At 37.0% G+C, this 11,145-nt stretch overlaps 1 protein-coding gene across 1 annotated transcript in view; it reads right to left on the reverse strand.

The window, feature by feature from the left end:
* LOC118747902 (axin-like) overlaps window positions 1–9,726 on the reverse strand; it is a 243,681-nt gene extending 233,955 nt beyond the window's left edge. The window contains exon 1 of the mRNA XM_036482112.1: window positions 9,667–9,726. The gene's annotated coding sequence lies outside the window, so the exon portion shown is untranslated. The remainder of the gene's footprint in view (window positions 1–9,666) is intronic.
* Window positions 9,727–11,145: the final 1,419 nt, after the last annotated feature.

The following is an 11,145-nucleotide window of genomic DNA, read 5'->3' on the forward strand; positions in this document are numbered from 1 at the left end:
CTACAAAACTCGGCGCTGTCTGAATATCATTTAAAAATATTAATGTTGGTAAATTCGGTGCCCACTTGAGGAAGCCTTACCCATATGTAAATGTATGTGTGTGCACCAGAGTTGTGAAAAATGCCATATTTTTTTAATGCATTAATGGTACTTAAAGCACTAATGTTAATGTAAAAAATTAATGCATTAATTTTTAAAATTTAATACAAATAAAAATTTCAATGCATTAATTCTGAAAAATATAATAATAATAATAATAATTTATTTATTAAGTAGAAAAAACGTTACAATATTTATGTTGTCGCACAATTTACAGAATATGGTATAAACCTTAATTCTACATCATTATATTTCTATTTTTATCACAGGTTTTAGTTTTTAAATAAAGATTTTTTCGAGGGAAAAAACTACTATGAAAAACCTATGCTTTAAATTCTGAAAAATATAATGCTAATGAAAATTATTTTCATTAAATTATCTATACCAATGCTAATGACAAAATTTTAATGCATTAAAATGTTTAATGATTTTTTTCGTTTGCATTAATAAAAACCATTAAATTTATTTTCTAGTGAAATATAAATAACCTCTTTTGGAAGGACTTCGAATAGGTACTAATAGTTTTTTCAGCTTCATTCTATTAGGTTTATTTGAAGAAAAATTCTTGTAAACATTTTTAGATATTTTAAGAAAATAAAAGTGAGGTGCGTGCAACTCAGTGTGCTTTTGTAGATTTTTATATTGATTTATGGTGCATACCAGTGATCAGCATGCGGTGCCTTTTTCGAGACATCAAGTATACTCGCAAACAATGCGGTGTAAGTATAACCGCCACCGCAAGCAATGCGATATTTGTGTGCATCGCATTTTTTGTCGCGTTCGTGTTTGCGATGACTTGTATGACCAAAGAGTCGTTACTGCATACTGTGGCACCGCATTTTCATGTCGACCTCGGCTATACGGTGGTATGAGCGGTCGTTTAAACATCGCAAACATCGCATTATTTCCGGATATGCTTGGCTGAATGCGGTGCACCGCATTATAAGAGCATTTTATGGCTACAGTTGACTACAGAGTTAGTATGTTACAAACAAATTAATAAATATGAACAATTAGTCAAATTTAAATACACAAAATATGTAATATTTATTTTATTTTAATTCAATTCATTTTTATTTCACTTACACTCGTATAATGCGGTGCACCGCATTCAAACAAGCATATCCGCAAGTAATGCGATGTTTGCGTTGTTTAAACGACCGCTCATACCACCGCATAGCCGGATCCGACATGAAAATGCGGCGCCACAAAATGCAGTAACGACGCTTTGATCAAGCACAAAACACTCAAACACGACATTATTTGAGCTTGCGGTGATTGCGGTGGCGGTAGATTTCGTTACTAAGTATTATTGAGTTTGAGTGGTGCAGTAAATAAATGTCGTTGCGGTGTATTCGAAAATGCGATACACCGCAACTGATCTCTGGTGCATACCGATTATATTATGGGCCAAAAGCTGACAGATAGCCGACTGAGCAGCGCATGTTCACGACTGACAACCTATTCTGATCTAAATCATTCAATAAACCGTTTTTAGTTCCATTCGACAATGTGTTTTTAGCTATTTGACTACAAATTGAATTTGACATAGTGAAAACCAACCTTAACTTCCGCCACTATCTTTTTTGACCTCAAAATTCTATCCTCAACGTCAACAAAGAATTTTACTTCAAAATAAAATTAGATAATGGGTATTTAATGCTTGTTATACTTTTTTTTCATTTACATTCAACTTCAAAAATTAATGCATTAATTTTTTTACATTAACATTAAAATGCTATGCATTAAAAAATTAATGCATTTTTCACAACTCTGGTGTGCACCTATCTATTAATATCGTTGAATTATTTTAATATCTATTGTAAAATTTTATACAGACAGGACTAAAATGTAGAAAATAAATAAAGAAAAAAAAATAAAAAAAAATAAATAATATAAAAAAAAATTTTAATATGCAACGCTTTTATAAATGGACTAAAAAGTAGAAAATAATATTTCTCAGTCATATAGAATTTGGTTTGATAACTTTTTATTTTGAAATTTTAGCAAAAGTCATTAAAAACAATTTATGAGATTGAAAATGAAAAGCGTGGGGCGCATGTAATAGACCTGAATTGATATGAAGGGTAATATCTATATATATCGGAGTTAACTCAAAAACTACTGCATAGATTTCAGTCAAATTTTCAGAGGTTATACCTTGCATATATGGTCCTATTATAGGCTACCTGAAAACTCGGTAGGTGGCGCTGGGGTCGAGTTATTTATAAAAATCGTATTTATGAACCGATTTATTTTAAATTCAAAATGTAAGCTACCAGCATGATGGCAAACACGTTAACCAAAAATAGACCCGCTAGGTGGCGCGGGAGTCGAGTTATTTATAAAAGTCGTATTTATGAACCGATTTCTTTCAAATTCAAACGGTATAGTTTCAGTATAATGGAAAATACGATAGGTGGCGCGGGAGGCGAGTTATTTATAAAAGTTGTATTTATGAACCGATTTCGTAAGCATGATGAAAAAGTACTTGCGAAAAACGGACCCGCTAGGTGGTGCTGGAGTCGAGTGATTTATAAAAGCCGTATTTATGAACATATTTTGTTAATACACACTCGACACGTTTATTACTTTCATGATGATTTTTTTTTAATTCGAAACATATTCAGCCCTATCATGAGTCTCATCTTCCCTGAACCGGTTCAGTTTTCGCTTTTGGTTTCCATGTACTTACTATGGGGGTAATCAAAATTTTCGCGTGAATTTTTTTTCCGGCGAAACTCAGGATAAGGAAGATTACATACATAAAATGATAGCCATTTCTGTTTTTCGGACTAAACTCAAAAACCACTCAATAGAGCCCAGTCAAATTGTCGGAGGTTATAACTTGCATATATTGTCCTATTATAGGCTACTAGAAAACACGCTGGTGGCGCTTGAGTAGAGTTACTTATAAAAGTCGTATTTATTAACAGATTTCGTTCAAATTCGCAGCGTGACTACCTGTATAATGAAAAATTCCTTTGCTAAAAATGGACCGCTGGAGTTTAGGTATTTAGAAAATCCGTATTTTTTATAAAGTCTGATTGGAATTCATAATTCGTATTCATTTCATGACAAGCAAAGGTTTTGCAGAAAAGGGACCCAATGGATGACGCTGCACCCGAAATATATAGCAACCCCCGCGGGGCTTGTTCTGCTTTGGCCCTATATTTATCTTAGACGAATTTACTTTTCAGTTGGCTAAATCAGGGATGCGTTTAGGTATGCATATAAAGACCGTAAGACTGTGTAAGCGTGATCTTACATCTACCTCCGATTGAAGAAGTTGCTTGAGGCGGCCGTTATTACAGCAGGAAGACTTAAAGAAACCAATTAATAAATATTAACATAAATTGTAACAGTGGCAAATTGACAAGGAAAGATTCGACCACATCTGTCCAAGAAGGAACACGATAATTATATCAACGGCTTTATTTGAACGATATTCATGAGATCACACCACTCATTTAGCCAATGTACGCGAAAACTTTTCATCCTGTGGGGAAGCGAGGATCCTTGGCCCTCCTATAATTGAAAACGCTCATCTGTGCTCTTGAATTTCCGTTTAAGGACTGGAATGCTGAAGTTGCAGGATCATAGAAGAATATTACGCACGCTTGGCAGAGATCTCATAGGTGGAAATAAGACCATAGGTAAAACGCATTACATCGAAAGGGATTAGTATGCAATATGGAATCACAGCGCTACTATTCTTGGTATATGCGTGAGGAGGATTCCGTTTTTTAGTCGTTTCAATTTAAACTAAAAATGTTTACTTTACAGACTGCTTTTGCTTTTAAACGCTATTTTTGAATTAGCCAACGCAAAAGATCTTATTAGGCGCCGCGAAGCAAGCGGGCATTTGCTAGTCGGTTCATAAATTCGATTTTTATAAATAACTCGACCCCAGCGCCACATACCGAGTTTTCTGGTAGCCTATAATAGGACCATATATGCAAGGTATAACCTCTGAAAATTTGACTGAAATCTATGCAGTAGTTTTTGAGTTAACTCCGAACAACGAAAACGGCTATTATTTTATATATATACTAGCAAATGCCCGCTTGCTTCGTGGCGCCTAATAAGATCTTTTGCGTTGGCCAATACAAAAATAGCCTTTAAAGCAAATGCAGTCTGTAAAGTAAACATTTTTAGTTTAAATTGAAACGACTAAAAAGCGGAATTCTCCTCACGCATATGCCAAGAATAGTAGCGCTGTGATTCCATATGGAATACTAATCCCTTTCGATGTCATGCGTTTTACCGATGGTCTTATTTCCACCTGCAACTTCAGCATTGGTCCGATGTGCTATGTAAGCCAATAAAAGTCCTTATACGGAAACTCAAGAGCACAGATGAGCGTTTTCAATTATAGGAGGGCCAAGAATCGTCAATCGTTCAATATCGTTCAAATGAAGCCATTGGTATACCTATCGTGTTCCGTCTTGGACAGATGTGATCGAATCTTTCATTTTCAATTTGCCACTTTTACAATTCGTCTCAATTATTATGAATTGGTTTCTTTGAGCCTTACTGCTGTAATAACGGCCGCCTCACGCAACTTCCTCAATCGGAGGTAGATGTAAGATCACGCTTACACAGTGTTATGGTCTTTATATGCATACTTAAACCCATCCTTGATTTAGTCATCTGAAAAGTAAATTCGTCTTAGATAAACATAGGGCCAAAGCAGAACAAACACCGTGGGGTTTCTATATATTTCGGCTGCAGCGTCATCTATTGGGTCCCTTTTCTGCAAAACCTTTGCTTGTCATGAAATGAATACACATTATGAATTCCAATCAGATTTTATAAAAAATACGGATTTTCTAAATACCTAAACTCCAGCGGGTCCATGTTTAGCAAAGGAATCTTTCATCATACGGGTAGTCACCCTGCGAATTTGAACGAAATCGGTTAATAAATACGACTTTTATAAGTAACTCTACTCCAGCGCCACCAGCGTGTTTTCTAGTAGCCTATAATAGGACCATATGTGCAAGGTATAACCTCCGACAATTTGACTGGTTTTCGAGTTTAGTCCGAAAAACGGAAATGGCTATCTTTTTATGTATGTAATATGCTTCGAATGAAAAAAAAATCATCATGAAAGTAATAAACGTTTCGAATTTGTATTCACAAAATGGGTTCATAAATACGGCTTTATAAATAACTCCACTCCAGCACCACCTAGCGGGTCCGCAAGTGCTTTTTTCATCATGCAGGTAGCTTACGAAATCGGTTCATAAATACAACTTTTATAAATAACTCGCCTTCCGCGCCTCCTAGCGAGTCTGAGTTTGGTAAACGTATTTTCCATTTTATAAATAACTCGACTCCAGCGCCACCTGGCGAGTCTATTTTCCGCATGCGCATTTTTCATTATGAAGGCAGCACATGTTTTGAATTTGAACGAAATCGGTGCATAAATACGACTTTTATAAATAACTCGACCCCAGCGCCAGGCAGTTTTCTGAAAATTTGACTGAAATCTATGCAGTAGTTTTTGAGTTATCTCCGAACAACGAAAACGGCTATTATTATATATATATAGATAGATGTACATAATCCTTTGTGAACAAGTTTATTTGTGGCCTGTTGTTCAAGGACATATATATGTATGTATATGTAGACATGAGAAAATTTGCGTAAACAAAGAATATATCCCGGTTCACATACAACTTTGGCGTTGCGTTGGCGTTGAATTTCAATGCCAAAATTTGGCAACGCTAAGGCCAACACAAAACAGAAAGATCGCGTGCGTCGTAGTCAGCTATTGCAAACAAATAAAATTATGTGAAATGTTTTTTTTTCCTTGTAATCAAATCAGGGCAAGAAATATTATTTTTCATGCAATCATTGATATGAAATAGTAATTTATCTCTCATTAATATGTTTATTTAGTGGCCAAAGCATTCTCTGCCAAGCTTCATTGTAGAAGGCATACTTTTTCTTTATTATAATTATACTAAAATGTAATGTGATATAACAATACCAAGCATTGCTCTATTAATCTGATTAAAAAGTTTAAAATTTTCATAAAACTTGAAATTTTCAAATTTTTTTATAAAGTATGAAACTTGCTTGGACTTGTATGGTCTTTCTTTCATGTATAATAAGTTGAAATTATTGAGCATTAAAAAATTATACATACCTAGATATGTATGCACATATGTACCTACATAGTAGGTATAACTGGTCAAAATAGCACGCAACTATTTTTCTGTGCATGAGAATATATGTATATGTACATAATTAAATAAACACATACATATGTGTATATATGTATGTATGCCTGCATGTGTATATACAATCCTTTACTCGAAATTTTTAGTTGATGCAATTTTTACCCATACATTTATTCTGACCAAACAATCGCTTTGCTTGCCTCATTTGCCTCGCTTATTTACTCGTCTCGCTCGTCTGCTGCTGCAAATGAGTGCCTCGCTCGCAACGACGCCCTCGCGAGGGCAGAGCTAATGAGGTCCTCGTTTGTCTCTACTTTGGTCTACTCTTGCGCTGCCCTCGTTTGCTTACTCGCTCGCTGGCTGCTCAGCGCGTACTTAACGAGTGCTCGTTTGCAAACAGCCTCGCCTGTTGCTCGTGAGTTGCGCAAGCTCAGAGCAAACTAACGAGCGAGCGAGGGGCTAAAATGAGGCAAATCCGAACCCTGATCATACCTCACATCATCTAGAAAAATATGTAGATGAAGAGGATGATAAAAGCAAAGATATAAACAAAGATGAAGACCAAGGTAAATTTAAAGACTTTACTTTTATATGAACAATAGAGTATAAAGATAAAGGAAAGCAGAATAACATAAATGTAATTAGAGCGAAAAGGGTCGAGGTAGGGATCTAGATAGAAAAAAGACAAAATATAACCTGAAGCAAATGTATATACAAATCGCCGCTTGGCGCGGAATATCTCGTATCCGCCAAATGCAACACCACGTATTAGATAGTCCGAAAATTTTAGAAAAGAGGAAAGAAACTTATTTCCTTCCAAACTTTTGAATGGTTTTCTAACTGAACTTACTAAATATGAGCACCAATAAATTTGTGAAATAGGAAAGCAGTGAAAAAAATAAATATTTTTCTGTGCCACCTCATAAATACGTGCTATTGCGATACCTACTCAGTACTTGGTTCAAAAGTATCGATACCAACATTACTTGATATCGATCAAAAAGTATCGAGTATGTACTTGTATTTACTCATATCGTTTCAACCCTACTCTCTGTTCTAAGAATTTGCTGCTTCCTGAATTCTGTAGCTTCTTCTCCACATTTTGTTTGCAGAGCCATTTGTCGACAACGCATTGTTTCGTTTTAAAATTATTAATTCACTATTTGCACCTATCGCTTCTTTACCTATCACAGCTACTTTGGTTTTTCCGGTTTTGGAAATTCTCAAGTAAAAGTAAAGAATGCCTCAGGAACTTTAAATATACTGAAATTCACTAATACTTTCACAAAAATCACCGTTTTACATTTTCTTTGTTATTTATTTTCGTAAACCGTATATTCTTATAATTTAACACAATTAAACCATGTTTCCTATATAAAGATTAAATATTAAGAAAATTTACTGTTTTGACAGTTTCTTTTATCATCCTATTCGGCTTTGTTTACTTTTACTTGAGAAATGCCATCTCCGCCGGAATGCACAATATTGTATTCTATTTATTATTCATGCTTTTTTGGCAGACGTTTTTGGCATTTTTCATATGATATTTCATCATATAATATTACTAGTGTACTGTCAAAAGGCGTTGTCACCCATCTGAATTATGTTGACTTGTACTTGCAACAATGCACTTTAAACATGGGCTGGCAGTACTTTAAGACCATACTGATTGACAGGCACCCTCGAGTTAATTTTCTATATGCTGTAAATAAAATTCTATCAAAATTTCAAGTCATTTGAAGTATTTTAAGTATTTGGTTATTATTGACATCTTTAATAGCTTAAAACGCATGATCAGCCAGTCCTCTGGACCTCGATTTATATATAACAAGCTAAGCTCATATAAAATTTCAATTGATCTGAAGTATGAGTCTTTTGGTTGTTGTTGTTGTAGCGGCTACAACAGCCCCGCCCAGATCGGTTAGTATCTCAGTCGCTGTCGTCAAGCTCAACTAACGGAAGACCCAAGAAGCGTGCAGCCTCTATAGGGTCTGCCCACAGCGACAGAGGTGTTAGTTGCGTTGGGTTTTTCGGGCATACGAAGAGATGATTTGAGTCGTGGGGTGTCTCTCCGCATGCCTGACATTCGTTTGGCACATCTGAATCTAATCTGCTCAGGTATGAGTTAAACCTGCTGCAGTAGCCAGGGCTATTGTGGACCGTGTCTCCCGAGGCAGACGAAGCTCGGTCTCGTCTATGTCTGCTGGTTGTGTGCCCAGAACGGCATTCACAGGTCTGGAGTCCACGTTACTTGAGACTGACTCCCTGTGAATGCCGCTCAAGGCCTATCGATAAGCTGACGGGTCCAGAGGTTGCTTTATGAACCTCTGGACTTCGTCCGTCAGTTCGTATAGATGCCTCCTGACATGCCTTGGCGAGGGCTCCTCTGCAAGCAGGTGTCTTTTCGGGTGTCCACGTCTGTGGTCCCTACTAGGAATTGCTTGCAGAGCAATGTGTTGTGCTCCTTTATGAGGAGCATTTTCGCTCGTCGTGCAGGTGGTGTTCTGGCGACATCAGAAGGCATCCGGTCGCTGTCCGTAGTGCGGTGTTTTGTGCTATCTGTAGCTTCATCCGCTGCGTCCTACTGGTCTCCGGCGACCACACTGGTGCTGCGTAATTTAGAACCGGCCGACCAATTGCCTTGTATGTTGCCAGCAACGTTTCTCTGTATTTTCCCCAGGTACTGCCGGCTAGCGACTTGAGGACCTTGTTGCGGCTCTGTACTTTGTTGACAATTGCGGTTGTGCGCGCAGAGAAGGAGAGCAGAATGTCGAATGTTACCACGAGAATTTTAGGATTATGCACCGTCGGAATTTGTGTCTCATCGACGTGAATACCTAGCGTTAGTCCGACCTACTGCGTCCAGGTGGTAAAAAACGCCGCAGAGGCTTTTGTAGGGGAGAGGGTTAGACTCCTAGCAGTGAAGAAGCGAGAAAGTTCGGACAGATACCAGTTTACTTTCGAGCACATGTCATCAATTTCATTCCCAGACGCCAATATCGAACAATCGTCAGTGTAAGAGACAATCGAGACTCCCTCTGGTGGTAGAGGGAGCTTGGAAATATAAAAGTTAAACAGTAGTGGGGAAAGGACAACACCCTGTAGAACCCCCTATTTTATTTTTCGAGGTTTGCTTGATTTCTCTCTAAACATTACTGACGAGTGACTTTACGGGAACCATGCTGATGCTTCGCTGGGGTCAGGTGGTTCGCAAAATACGGGAGTAACAAGGCCTCTAGTGTCTTCGCTACCGGGGAGAGGAGTGTTTTTTTGGTCCTGAGCTCGTGGTCTACTTGAACCACTATGCGCTGTGTAAAATATTATTCATATATATACATATATAGTATATGTACATGCATATGTTGTCATGACTCACCTATGCTCATTGCACCGTCGCTAAGCATTCCAGAATCGTGGGTTATTGTTCGTCTCCGAGTTGGCAGGGGTGGGCAAGGCGACACAGTGCCAGGTGAACGGTGAGGAGTTTGATCCTTCCAAACTCTCGATACGTGCTGATCAAGTATGTCCTGGTCATTGTCTTCCTCCAAAGCAAATTTTTCACGAATCGCTTCTGCAAACGCACGATCGCTGGCAAGCCTTTCATTTGTCGGTAATGAATCATCCGTGAAACGCTTAAGTAGGTATAAAAAGATAAATACGTGAATTTTTTCCCTCGTGTTCTTTTTAATACTTACGTCGAATCGAGCCCTATCCTCTATGTCTTGCTTGCGTTTGACTTCTTCTAGTTTTGGAATAAGCAACGCAATCAGCTCAGTCTCTTTGAGAGGTCGATGTTCATTTGAATGGAGACGTTGGGTGCGAGGTATAACCTAAACAATCAAAATATATATATGAAGGTATGCCACATGCACATAAATTAACCACATTATTGGTATTCATCTAAACGCGTGAATGCCTCGTAACCGCGTAAACCTCGTAAATAAACCGGGTTTCCATAAAAAATTAAGTACGTTTACGCATTTATATGAATAGCCCTGTTGTTTACTCACTTGAAACGAGTTCGTTTCTTTGTTGGCCATTGCACTTTGGCGTATGGCTTTACTTTCATTTGAACTATGTCTTCTTTGAATATAAGGCCGTCCATCCCTAAAATGTAATAAAATTTGTGCAAATACATGCATGTAAATATGTATATACAATTTGCATATAAAAGAGTCGATAAACTTGGCAAAAAATTAACTTTCATGATTATGAATTTTCATGTTGGGCACAAAAGCTTCCCTATAAACATTTTGGCGAACGTTCGAAAATACTTTGATATCTTATATGCGTACGGTGACCATCCGTCCTTTATTTTAAAGGACAGGGGGTTACCCTGCCCTATATAATTTTTTTCAAAATAAAGGGCGCCTTTTGTCCTTTATTTCTGTAACTGTCCTTTAAACCAGCTCTGAATTTTTCAGAGGTAAATTTTTAAACACAGAATATGAAAAATAAAAATATCCCTTATAGAATATAATGAAAACCTTCGCCAGTTTGTTTCGCACTAAAGGGTTTCTATTTAATCGGTAATCTTTGTACAATCTATAAAGCGCAGGCAAAGTTGCGCCCAGGATCGTCTTGCACGCTGAGTTTGAGTTCAAAACTGGCATTTAGTGTTCTTAATTCACTGGAGGCATAATTTTTCACTTAATTTGATTAATTTTTATTTTTCTTTCATGAAAGCTTACAATATTTGCAAGAGACCAGTTCAGTCTGATTTGTGAATTTTTATTTGATTATATTAAATTTTTTAGTGCAAAAAACAGAAAAGTACCAATATTGAAGAAAATGTTGTTCCAGTTAATATATGGGGCATTTCACCTCAAGTGACCCAACTTTTGAAATCTATGTC

This window comes from Rhagoletis pomonella, unplaced genomic scaffold (genome assembly GCF_013731165.1).
Source record: "Rhagoletis pomonella isolate Grant_MI unplaced genomic scaffold, Rhpom_1.0 Rhpom_scaffold_00001, whole genome shotgun sequence".
In the NCBI taxonomy this organism is placed as follows: domain Eukaryota; kingdom Metazoa; phylum Arthropoda; class Insecta; order Diptera; family Tephritidae; genus Rhagoletis; species Rhagoletis pomonella.